Below are 12,925 nucleotides of genomic sequence, written 5' to 3'. Positions count from 1 at the left end.
GGAACGGCACATGATCCAAGGCACACCACATCCTCTGTAAAACATGGTGGAGGCAACGTGATGGCATGGGCATGCATGGCTTTCAATGGCACTGGGTCACTTGTGTTTATTGATGACATAACAGCAGACAAGAGTAGCCGAATGAATTCTGAAGTGTACAGGGATATACTTTCAGCCCAGATTCAGCCAAATGCCGCAAAGTTGATCGGACGGCGCTTCATAGTACAGATGGACAATGACCCCAAGCATACAGCCAAAGCTACCCAGGAGTTCATGAGTGCAAAAAAGTGGAACATTCTGCAATGGCCAAGTCAATCACCAGATCTTAACCCAATTGAGCATGCATTTCACTTGCTCAAATCCAGACTTAAGACAGAAAGACCCACAAACAAGCAAGACCTGAAGGCTGCGGCTGTAAAGGCCTGGCAAAGCATTAAGAAGGAGGAAACCCAGCGTTTGGTGATGTCCATGGGTTCCAGACTTAAGGCAGTGATTGCCTGCAAAGGATTCGCAACAAAATATTGAAAATAAAAATATTTTGTTTGGGTTTGGTTTATTTGTCCAATTACTTTTGACCTCCTAAAATGTGGAGTGTTTGTAAAGAAATGTGTACAATTCCTACAATTTCTATCAGATATTTTTGTTCAAACCTTCCAATTAAACATTACAATCTGCACTTGAATTCTGTTGTAGAGGTTTCATTTCAAATCCAATGTGGTGGCATGCAGAGCCCAACTCGCGAAAATTGTGTCACTGTCCAAATATTTCTGGACCTAACTGTATAACAAACATGTAATTGCAATAATTTTCTGGGAGAAATACTTCATCTTCTGGAAAAATTTCAAGGGTGCCAACACTTTCATCCATGACTGAATGTTGGTGTGTGGATTGTGGAAACATTAAGATTTTCCTTCCCTGGGAATGTTTTGCATGGATATAACAAAGTAAGAAGTTTAAATATTTGGTGAGTGCCATAACTGTATCTCTATTGGAATACAGTGGACTACTTTTTTAGCGACAGAGCACCAACATGTAATCTAATAGATGCTGTAATTTCCCTCTGATAATCTGAATCCTGGCTGACACCAGTGAGCAGTCCCAACTGCTCTTTCATCAAATTCTCGTCTTGTTGAAATACTACCAGGAAATTTACCCTTTTTGCCCTAATTTCTTTCCCTTCGTCCAAGAGCCATAATGTTCTTATTTGTCCGTCAATAATAGCCATATGAAGGCTTGATTGTGATGAAACAAGATGTAGTTTTGAATTGTTTAACAAGCCAGGTCCCACTCAGAACAGGCCATGGTCGTCCAAAAAAGTGAGTGCTCAGCGTCATATCCAGAGGTCGCCTTTTCAAAATAAACATACTAGTACTGATAGAATTGCTATATAGATTACAGGGGTGGGCTCAGCCTGTCCATGCTCAGAGTATTCGCCGCACACTGCATCAAATTGGTCTGCATAACTGCTGTCCCAGAAAGAAGTATCTTCTAAAGATGATGCACAAGAAAGTCCAGAAACATCTGAAGACAAGCAGATTAAGGACATAGATTACTATAGCCATGTCCTGTGATCTGATAAGATCAAGATAAATTTATATGGTTCAGATGGTTACAATCAGGCATGGTGGTGGGAGTGTCATGGTTTGGAGCTGCATGAATTCTGTGGGCTGTAGGGAGCTTCAGTTCATTGAGAGAACCATGAATGCAACATGTACTGTGACATTCTGAAGCAGGGCAGTATTTCAACATGATAACGACCCAAACAAAGCTCCAAGACGAATATTGCCTTGCTAAAGAAATGGAGAGTAAAAGGTGCTGGACTGGCCAAGCGTGTCCAGACCTATAGCATATTGCATATCTGTGGGGCCTCCTCAAATTGAAGGTGGAGGAGCCCAAGGTCTCCAACATCCCACAGCTCTGTGATGTTGTCATGTAGGATGGAAGAGGATTCCAGTGTTTCCTGTGAAGCTCTAGTGAACACCATGCCCAAGAGATTTAAGGCAATGCTTGAAAATAATGGTGGCCACACAAAATATTGACACTTTGGGCACAATTTAGCTGAATCTTGCAGGTGCGATCTTCATGAATAGAAACGTTTAGATCAGGATAACTGATAAAAGCAAAGCCCTCCTTGTCTGACACTGGCACATTCCTATCACAAATTAAGAACTAATTAACGCCATCTTAGTTGTGGAATCCATTTCCGCTGAATATTTTGTGCAGTTATATATACCTATATACCAGTTGCATTTTTTTAAAATGATATAATGAAAAGAAGACATATGGGATATTATTATAACTTAGTTATCTCCTATCATGCGCCAACACCACATGCTGGTGAGAGGAGAACTAAATTATCATTATCTAAATTATCATTATAACTAAATTTTCATTACATAATTTAAAAAAACCAACAATTCCAATGATATATGGAACTGCATAAAATGGTACACGGGCACGGATCCCACAACTAAGATGGCATTAATTAGTTCTTAATCTCTGATACGCATGAGTCTGTATCAGACAATGAGGGCATTACCTTCATCAGATATCCCGATCTGAACGTCTCTCTTAATGAAGATGGTGACCGCAAGCTAAGCAAGACCAGAATGGATACCTAAACCAAGATGGCGCTGGTGAGTCTTGGCTTGGTGAAGCGCAGGCACAGAATCTTTACCTTAGTCAAGATAGTGCCTGTGAGCTTTGGGTCTTCAATGCACAAATGCTGATATTGAATGACGTTGAAATGCTTTCCTATAGGTGAGAGAACGGCCAATCTCATGTCCTGACAGTGACATGTAATAGAAACAATAGAAAGCCGATAATGGCGCTAAAAGTACCATGCTTTATGATGACAATATTTTGGGCAAGTCGCTTCTCAAATTATGATTTACACAACCGATTAATATATATTGATGGCATATAGCACTTTATAACTGTATTGCATTTACTGTCAATGATAACTTATGAAGTCATGTGTTCATTAAAATATGCGATGACTGGCACACTTTATGAACTGACTATTTTTTTAATTAGTTGATGGGAATTTAGGTGATTGATTTATATGGCTATATAGATCATCCTGTCAACATGCGCATATATATATATATATATATATATATATATATATATATACACAGTCATATGAAATAGTTTGGGCACCCCTATTAATGTTAACCTTTTGTCTTTATAACAATTTGGGTTTTTGCAACAGCTATTTGTAATGCCTGCCTGGATCAACAGACTCAGACAGGCTGTAATGGACAGACTAGGGGGAAGCCCCTCACCAAGCAGGACCCCCGGAACCCTGAAACCCTTTAACCCCTTGTGAGGCAAATCCCGGGATATGAAGATGAATTATGACTTCCAGTCATAGTCGCTCATCACTCCCTGGCAGTGCCCCCCTCCCTTCTTGTCCTCAATGTCCAGCATCTGTGAAGGTGTCACATCCCATGGCCATCTCCTATGATATGGAAATTAGGTGATGTGGGAACAATGGACACAGGATGACTCCCTGCCGTGACCCTGTGGTAGGAGCTGCTATCTAATTAGCAAGCTTGGAAGTATCCAGACAGAACGACTCCAGTAAAAAATGGTTCATATCTCGCAAGCCATATTTCCGATAAATATGGCAACCATAAAAATGGTGTCTCCGCATGCGGACGATGCTGGCACACCCTTTTTATGGGAGCGGGAGCTTGGGAAATACCCCAGGCGTGATATCAGCCAATGTGGAACTAGTAGACAAGTCATGAGTCCTCTCATTCTGTAGCTAAATTCATAACTGTCACAATGAGAGCATTGGCGTCCGCCTACGACGCTCCCAGGCCAAGTTATGGCCATATTCCATGTTGTGGATTTTGTCCATAACTCCAGCCAGGGGTGGAGCAGTGCTCCCTCTGAGGTCACTAAGGTAGGAGGGGACCTGGATTTGCCCAGGTTGATAACCCTACTTCGGCCATTTTCCAGTGTTCTTTCGCTGGGGGTCACGTGTAGGAAACATCTGTGGGAGTTCCTGGAAACCTGGTCTACAGCGCCCCCCTGTGGCCAGACGCACAAGGTAACTGATTGAATTGCATACCTGTTTGTAAACCATGCTTTATCTGTAACTGTACTCTGACATATGTATATTCTGTAGATTCCCTATTGTATATATTGTAGTTTCTAGTGTGCTTTAGGCTGATTAAATTATATAATTAATCTTGGGCTGTTCTGTTATCTCGATCTTGAATCCCACGTCTGTGTGTTCGGCTAATAGTTACCGTGAAGCGGTTGGTGGCAGCGAGTTGTGCCAAGGATTATTGTGGGGAGGCCAGTGAGATTCGGGGAGGTTTTATATATTCCGCCCGCGGAGGTCGGGGGAATATATACCCTACTCTCACCGGGGACCCTTCAATAATCGGCATAAGTAGTATAGCGGCCTCCTTGCTTATTGTCGGGCAATTCCATAATTGGCCTGACTATAAGAGGGGCGCTAGAGAGCGCGTCACGTGCTCTGTCTGTCGGTCGGGAGGTATAAAGGAGGGGTGACCCCCACTTGTTACCCCCCGATTGTGACGTACTGGTAGCCAGCGCGGGGGATTTCTGAGTGACCCCCCCGGTGGTTTGTGACACCCCTATACAGGGATTTGGAATTACACATGGTACTGGAGATTTCTACCTGTGGAAGGCTGCAGTCCGAGAGAGTAGTCGTCAGGCAGGGTCAAACCAGGAATAGCAGAACAGGGACAGAATCGGCAGGCAAAGACGTAAACAGAAAACGTAGCAGTGGTCAGATCCGGGTCGGGCAGCGAGGTACAGAAACAGCAGGCAGAAGGGTAGTCAGGAAACACGCAGAAATCACAGGAATCAAAATACAAACAGCACATGAGCAAGGAGTACAGAACTATCTCTGGCAGTGGTCATGTGACAGAAGGGGGAATAAGAAGGGTGTGGTGTCTTCCCATTGGCTGTAGCTGAACGCTGGCAACTTCAGCTGGAAGACACATGCCACCCACAGTCAGCCAGCAGTACTGCAGATCCCAAGATAACCCAGCCCAGTGGATGATCGGAGCCTGCGCCCACCGGTGCCGCTGGCATCGACTCGTCTCCCATCACCAGCACCATCCATGACAGGAACACGGCGTCGCCTGGCGATCGGAGCAGAAGTCGCTGGAGCAGACTCCGGCGGTGACGTAACACTATTTCAGTTTCATATATCTAATAACTGATGTACTGAGTAATATTTCTGGATTGAAATGAGGTTTATTGTACTAACAGAAAATGTGCAATCCGCATTTAAACAAAATTTGACAAGTGCAAAAGTATAGGCACCCTTATCAATTTCTTGATTTGAACACTCCTAACCCCTTTTTACTGACTTACTGAAGCACTAAATTGGTTTTGTAACCTCATTGAGCTTTGAACTTCATAGGCAGGTGTATCCAATCATGAGAAAAGGTAGTTAAGGTGGCCACTTGCAAGTTGTTCTCCTATTTGAATCTCCTATGAAGAGTGGCATCATGGGCTCCTCAAAACAACTCTCAAATGATCTGAAAACAAAGATTATTCAACATAGTTGTTCAGGGGAAGGATACAAAAAGTTGTCTCAGAGATTTAAACTGTCAGTTTCCACTGTGAGGAACATAGTAAGGAAATGGAAGAACTCAGGTACAGTTCTTGTTAAGCCCAGAAGTGGCAGGCCAAGAAAAATATCAGAAAGGCAGAGAAGAAGAATGGTGAGAACAGTCAAGGACAATCCACAGACCACCTCTAAAGACCTGCAGCTTCATCTTACTGCAGATGGTGTCAATGTGCATCGGTCAACAATACAGCGTACGTTGCACAGGAGAAGCTGTATGGGAGAGTGATGCGAAAGAAGCTCATTTCTGCAAGCACGCCACAAACAGAGTCGCCTGAGGTATGCAAAAGCACATTTGGACAAGCCAGTTACATTTTGGAAGAAGTTCCTGTGGATTGATGAAACAAAGATTGAGTTGTTTGGTCATACAAAAAGGCGTTCTGCATGGAGGCAAAAAAAACACGGCATTCCAAGAAAAGCACTTGCTACCCACAGTCAAATTTGGTGGAGGTTCCATCATGCTTTGGGTCTGTGTGGCCAATGCCGGCACCGGGAATCTTGTTAAAGTTGAGGGTCGCATGGATTCAACTCAGTGTCAGCAGATTCTTGACAATAATGTGCAAGAATCAGTGACGAAGTTGAAGTTACGCAGGGGACGGATATTTCAGCAAGACAATGATCCAAAACACCGCTCCAAATCTACTTAGGCATTCATGCAGAGGAACAATTAAAATGTTCTGGAATGGCCATCCCAGTCCCCAGACCTGAATATCATTGAAAATCTGTGGGATGATTTGAAGCATGCGGTCCATGCTCGGCGACCATCAAACTTAACTGAACTGGAATTGTTTTGTAAACGGGAATGGTCAAATATACCTTCATCCAGGATCCAGGAACTCATTAAAAGCTACAGGAAGCGACTAGAGGCTGTTATTTTTGCAAAAGGAGGATCTACAAAATATTAATGTCACTTTTATGTTGAGGTGCCCATACTTTTGCACCGGTCAAATTTTGTTTAAATGCGGATTGCACATTTTCTGTTAGTACAATAAACCTCATTTCAATCCAGAAATATTACTCAGTCCATCAGTTATTAGATATATGAAACTGAAATAGCTGTTGCAAAAACCCAAATTGTTCTAAAGAAAAAAGGTTAACATTAATAAGGGTGCCCAAACTTTTTCATATGACTGTATATATATATATTACTCATGTATGAAGTATACACACATATATTATATAAGCAAAAGCTAATTTTCCCAAATGTATTCTATTTTTGCATATAAAGTGAACACATTTAGTTAATATATAATTTTTATTACTTTTTTCCATTCTGCTTAAATACTTTCTGTGATATAAAAAATAATTACAGCCTTTAACTGAGAAGACTTGTTGATACTTTGGACTTCTATGGATATGCAGTGTAAACAGTATGAGAAAATATATAACTATATACAGTACAGACCAAAAGTTTGGACACATCTTCTCATCTCCAGAACAACTGTTAAGAGGAGACTTTGTGCAGCAGGCCTTCATGATAAAATAGCTGCTAGGAAACCACTGCTAAGGACAGTAACAAGCAGAAGAGACTTGTTTGGGCTAAAGAATGCAAGGAATGGACATTAGACCAGTGGAAATCTGTGCTTTGGTCTGATGAGTCCAAATTTGAGATCTTTGGATCCAACCACCGTGTCATTGTAGAAAAGGTGAACGGATGGACTCTACATGCCTGGTTCCCACCGTGAAGCATGGAGGAGGAGGTGTGATGGTGTGGGGGTGCTTTGCTTGTGACACTGTTGGGGATTTATTCAAAATTGAAGGCATACTGAACCAGCATGCCTACTACAGCATCTTGCAGCAGCGTGCTATTCTATCCGGTTTGTGTTTAGTAGGACCATCATTTATTTTTCAACAGGACAATGACCCCAAACACCCCTCCAGGCTGTGTAAGAGCTATTTGACTAAGAAGGAGAGTGATGGGGTGCTACGCCAGATGACCTGGCCTCCACAGTCACCATACCTGAACCCAATCAATATGGTTTGGGGTTAGCTGGACCGCAGAGTGAAGGCAAAAGGGTCAACAAGTGCTAAGCATCTCTGGGAACTCCTTCAAGACTGTTGGAAAACCATTTCCGGTGACTACCTCTTGAAGCTCATCAAGAGAATGCCAAGAGTGTGCAAAGCAGTAATCAAAGCAAAAGGTGGCTACTTTGAAGAACCTAGAATATAAGACATATTTTCAGTTTCACACTTTAGGTATTTCATTCCACATGTTTTATTTCATAGTTTTGATGCATTCAATGTGAATTTACAATTCAAAGAGTCCTGAAAATAAAGAAAACTCTTTGAATGAGAAGGTGTGTCTAAACTTTTGGTCTGTACTGTATATATCTACTGTATATACTGTATAATGATATTTTTGAATGACTAACAAGAATGAGGTTTATTTGCAGACCACAGAACATTTTTCCCTGAAGTTCATTGTACTATTTAAGAATTAAGGAAATAAGGGGTGGAAATTACTGTGGTTAAGAAGCCTATTTTGTTCCTTTTATGTCAAGTTATGAAACTATGTGTAATGCAGTAAGGCAAATAAAATTCATATTCCCAAATACACAGTTCAAAAAAATTCAGGGAACACTTGCACACATCACAGTATTAGCTCCAAGTCAGTTAAACTTCTGAGAGGTCAATTTGTCGGTAATGGTTTTGCAGGTGGTGGTCACAGACAATTACTTCTTATCATTCTGTAGAGTGGCGCTGGGTGATAGTCGTGGGTGAGGGCTTGACTCTATACTCCCCATCATGCTACATGAAAGACCTGGTTCTGGCTAGGTGTGTGGATTTGTGTAACATGGGTTTCAGTGGAACTCTTGCTGAGAACAGTGGCATTGTGTGTGTGACCAACATGAAACATACAGAAGCTACTGGCTGAAGTTTTACCTCACAGAATTACTGCTGTGTATCAATGGACCAAAGTTTTACCTCACAGAATTCCTGCTGTGCATCTATTGGCTGAAGTTTTACCTAACAGACTTCTTGCTTTACAGGTTTAGGTGTGCGTGTTCTCACTGCACGGACCATAATAGGAGCTGTTCAGTATAGTAGCATTATCATGACGGATTTGCATTGTTTGCATTGCAGAATTGGGGTCTTGGGTTGAATTATGACCAAGGAGAATATCCTCATGGAGCCGTTGTACTCTCTCCAGTTTACAAGGTGCTGATTTTGGTAATACCACTGTGGATTCCAACATAAATTGTTTAATTTTCTCACAATTGTGATATATCATCTTGACACTCTTTGTTCATCCACTATAGGCATTACATTTGTACATAATATAGGCCACCAGTGTTCCTGTAAAATTGATCATTGTTACTTTCACTGCTCACCAGAGACTGTGTTCAAGATATCAAAAAAATCTGTCACAAAATGTATACATTAAAAAAGGTCACACTATTCCTCCCACAGATTCCTAGAATTTAGAGATGTCAATGTTGCATAAAGTCACATGAACAACCAACTTTCCACTGTGCAAAGCATGTTGCGCCATTTCACAAGTATATAAACGTTCCAAATCTCAGCATTCTAGAGTAGTCCAGCTAGATTTATGTGACTAAGATATCCCATAGGTCACATACTAAATCATCTAGTATGGGAATGAGACACAAAGAGGCATAGAGTATGTTCACATGTTGCATTTTTGCCACTATTTTTGTGAAAAATAATGCACAGTATAACAACCTCTTGCTTAATTTTTGATTAATCGATATCCTCACTAGTAGAAACCCCTGCTCTCTCTTGTTTTCCTGTATTTCCAATATGGGGTCTAGTGTTTTTGGATATTAACTATGACAGGTCTAATTATCCCTACCCTTTTCATATATTTTTGTGAAAAATGTAGCATTTTACTGTCACAGCAAAGTGAATGAAATTTCTTAAATCTCATGCATACGCAGCTTATTTTTTCCATGTGGATTTGAACCCGTTTCAGATCTGCTGTATGTCAATTCTTCAGCGATTTTGCAGTGTTTTATTCCTATTCTAATAAAATTGAAAAAGAAAAACATATAAAAAAAATGCACTCAAAACCAAATATTTTATGTGCAGAGACACGTTTGTTATGCAGAAATGTCTGCAAAAAAATCCTTAACGTGTTTACATATCTTTAAAGGGAATATGTCAGCACGTTTTTGCTACCTCATCTGGCAGGAACATAATGAAGGCAAGGGGATTCTGTATCCAACGATGTATCACTAAAGCGGGCTTTACACGCTACGATATATCAAATGATATGTCGTCAGGGTCACGTCGTAAGTGACGCACATCCGGCGCTGTTTGACATATTGTAGCGTGTGACAGCTATGAGCGTCTGTTAACGAGCAAAAATACTCACGTTATCGTTGCTCGTTGACACGTCGCTCATTTTCTAAAAATCGCATGTCCTTCTCTGCGCCGATTGTTCATCGTTCCCGAGGCAGCACACATCGCTCCGTGTGACACCCCGGGAACGCTGAACTGCAGCTTACCTGCGTTCCGCCGGCAATGCGGAAAGAAGCAGGTGGGCAGGATGTTTACGTCCCGCTCATCTCCGCCCCTCCTGTACTATTGGCCGGCCGCTGTGTGACGGCATGGTGGCGCCGAACGTCCCTCCCCCTTCAGGAAGAGGATGTTCGCCGCCCACAGCGAGGTCATTTGGAAGGTAAGTACGTGTCACGGGGGTTTACGACTTTGTGCGACACAGGCAACAAATTGCCCATATCGCACAAACGATGGGGCGGGTGCGATCGCTCATGCAAACGCACGAGAAATTGAAGCAGGTAAAGCAGCCTTTAGATTACTGACTGAAGCTGTTCTGACACAATCAAAGAATTTAGATTCAGGAACACAGCAGATTTATGATTATTATGTTGTTCTTCAAAACATGTAAACCAGAATCAGGTGTGTTTTTTGTCTGTCTCCTCCATGTTCACAGTTTGTATTTTTAATATGCATGAAATGAGTTAATTTTCAGTGCTGGATCTTTTTCCTTTTTGTTTGAACACAGCACAGCTGCCCTGCCCACACCAGGCTATCCAAAGAGATTGTGCATTGACTGTGAGCTGTCAATCACAGCAGTGGGCGTGCCGGACTGGTGAGCGTGCAAGTTTCTAGTCCTGCAATGGTAATCACTGGGTAATAAACCCATTAGTTTATGTAAACAATTGAACACACACTAAGGGCGGCTTTGCATGTTGCGACATTGCACGTGCGATGTCGATGGGGTCAAATCGAAAGTGACGCACATCCGGCGTCGCAGTCGATATCGCAACGTGTAAAACCTTTTTGATACGATGAACGAGCGCAAAAGCGTCGTTATCGTATCATCGCTGCAGCCTCCGACATTTCCATAATGCTGGTGCAGCGACAGGTACGATGTTGTTCCTCGCTCCTGCGGCAGCACACATCGCTGTGTGTGAAGCCACAGGAGCGAGGAACTTCAACTTACCTGCCGCCGGCAGCAATGAGAAGGAAGGAGGTGAGCGGGATATTTACATCCTGCTCATCTCCGCCCCTCCGCTTCAATTGTCCGCCTGCCGTGTGACGTCACTGTGACGCCGCACGACCCGCCTCCCTAAGGAAGGAGGCGGGTCGCCGGCCAGAGGGACGTCGCATGGCAGGTAAGTTTGTGTGAAGCTTCTGTAGCGATAATAATCGCTACGGCAGCTTTTACTAGATATCGCGACGGTGGCGGGACTATCGCTGCAGCATCGGTAACACATTGTTACCGATGTCGCAACGTGCAAAGCCCGCCTTAGGCTATGTGCACACGTAGCGTAATTACATGCAGTTACGCTGCGCTTTGTAGCGCAGCGTACCTGCATGCGTCCTACGTCCCCTGCATAATCTATGGAGATTATGCAGGAGCCGTGCGCACGTGGCGTATTAGAGCGCAGCGCTTCGGCTGCTGCCCGAAGCGCGCGTTCTAAGAAGTGACATGTCACTTCTTCCGTGCGCTTTGCTGGCAGCTCCTGCTCTGTCTATAGCAGGAGCTGCAGGCAGAGCGCATAGAATCGGCTTTTTTTTTTCTCTACGGACATTTTCTGCAGCGATTTGAAGCGCACGTGTGCTCTTCAGATCGCTGCAGAAATTTCTGCAGGGCTAGTACGCAACGTGCGCACATAGCCTTATAAGAGAAGCACAGTTGCTTTTTGTTTTTTAGCCCTTACAACATGCTGTCCTCAGCTAACATAGCAAAAACCTGCTGACAGATTCCCTTTAAGGTAAGAGCTGAAAAAATGTAAATATGAAGATTATCTAGCTCCTGAATCCACACTGATTTAAGCCTCTGTCATATCTGAATAGCCTTAAATCTTGAAAGTGAGTGATAAATTTAGTGGCGAAAACTGATCTTATTAAAGTTTACTCATGCTTACAAGCAGTTTTCACTTGGTGCAATCAATTTATCAAAAAGTCCTTGGGAATAATGATCATGTGGTCATCAGGACTGCCAATAAAGGCAGTAAAATCACAACACTGAATTACTGTGAATATTGACAAGCTGCACAAACAGGATTGATTATCTGATAAGTAATCTTCAGGTAAAGTCTATATGAATACATTACAGCAGATCTGGAGTATTGATTAAAGGGAACCTGTCAGCAGACATTTCGCCCAAAAGCTAAAAGATTCCCCCTCTGCAGCTCCTGGGCTGCATTCAAGAAAGGTCCCTGTTATTATTGTGCCCCATGTGAGACCAAAATAAAGAGTTTATAAAGTGGTACCTTTTTGTATTCAGATAGTGTAAATGTGACACGGGGGCGGGCTCTCTGCCGTCCGTTATTCTGCCTCCTGGTCCTGTATGCCGCCCCCATCGCTCCTTTCCATAGCTGATGCACCGCCCACTGCTCCAGCCATCCCCGCGCATGCCCAGTGCCAGTCTCACGGGACTGAGCAGTGTGACTGCTGGTGACGTGTGCGCAGGCAAGTGATTATGAGCGGGGCTGTGATTGTTATCAGCAAGTACCCGCCCATAATCTCGTGAGCGCTCAAACCTCTCCAGCGGTCACACTGTGCTCAGGGTAGTGCTAGACTGTATGGGCTGCTTCCAGGGATGACGTCCCTTTTGTCACGTGATAGGGGCGTGTTCAAAATACTATCACGTTACAAAAGGGACTATCAGGAGGTATGTTGTTGCACCTGTCTGCTTGTAATTTCTTCCATTTTACACTGCTATTCGCTCATACAGGGCTCCTTTTCCCAGTAGCAGATTTCAATTCTTTCCAAATATTTCCAAATGGATTGAAAACAATATTCATTGCTGGCTTTTGGGTGTGTGCTTCACGTCATTATCCTGCCCTCGGACTCATTTTGGTAGACTTAAGG

This window comes from Anomaloglossus baeobatrachus, chromosome 2 (genome assembly GCF_048569485.1).
Source record: "Anomaloglossus baeobatrachus isolate aAnoBae1 chromosome 2, aAnoBae1.hap1, whole genome shotgun sequence".
In the NCBI taxonomy this organism is placed as follows: domain Eukaryota; kingdom Metazoa; phylum Chordata; class Amphibia; order Anura; family Aromobatidae; genus Anomaloglossus; species Anomaloglossus baeobatrachus.
Note: the sequence above shows the minus strand (reverse complement) of the source record.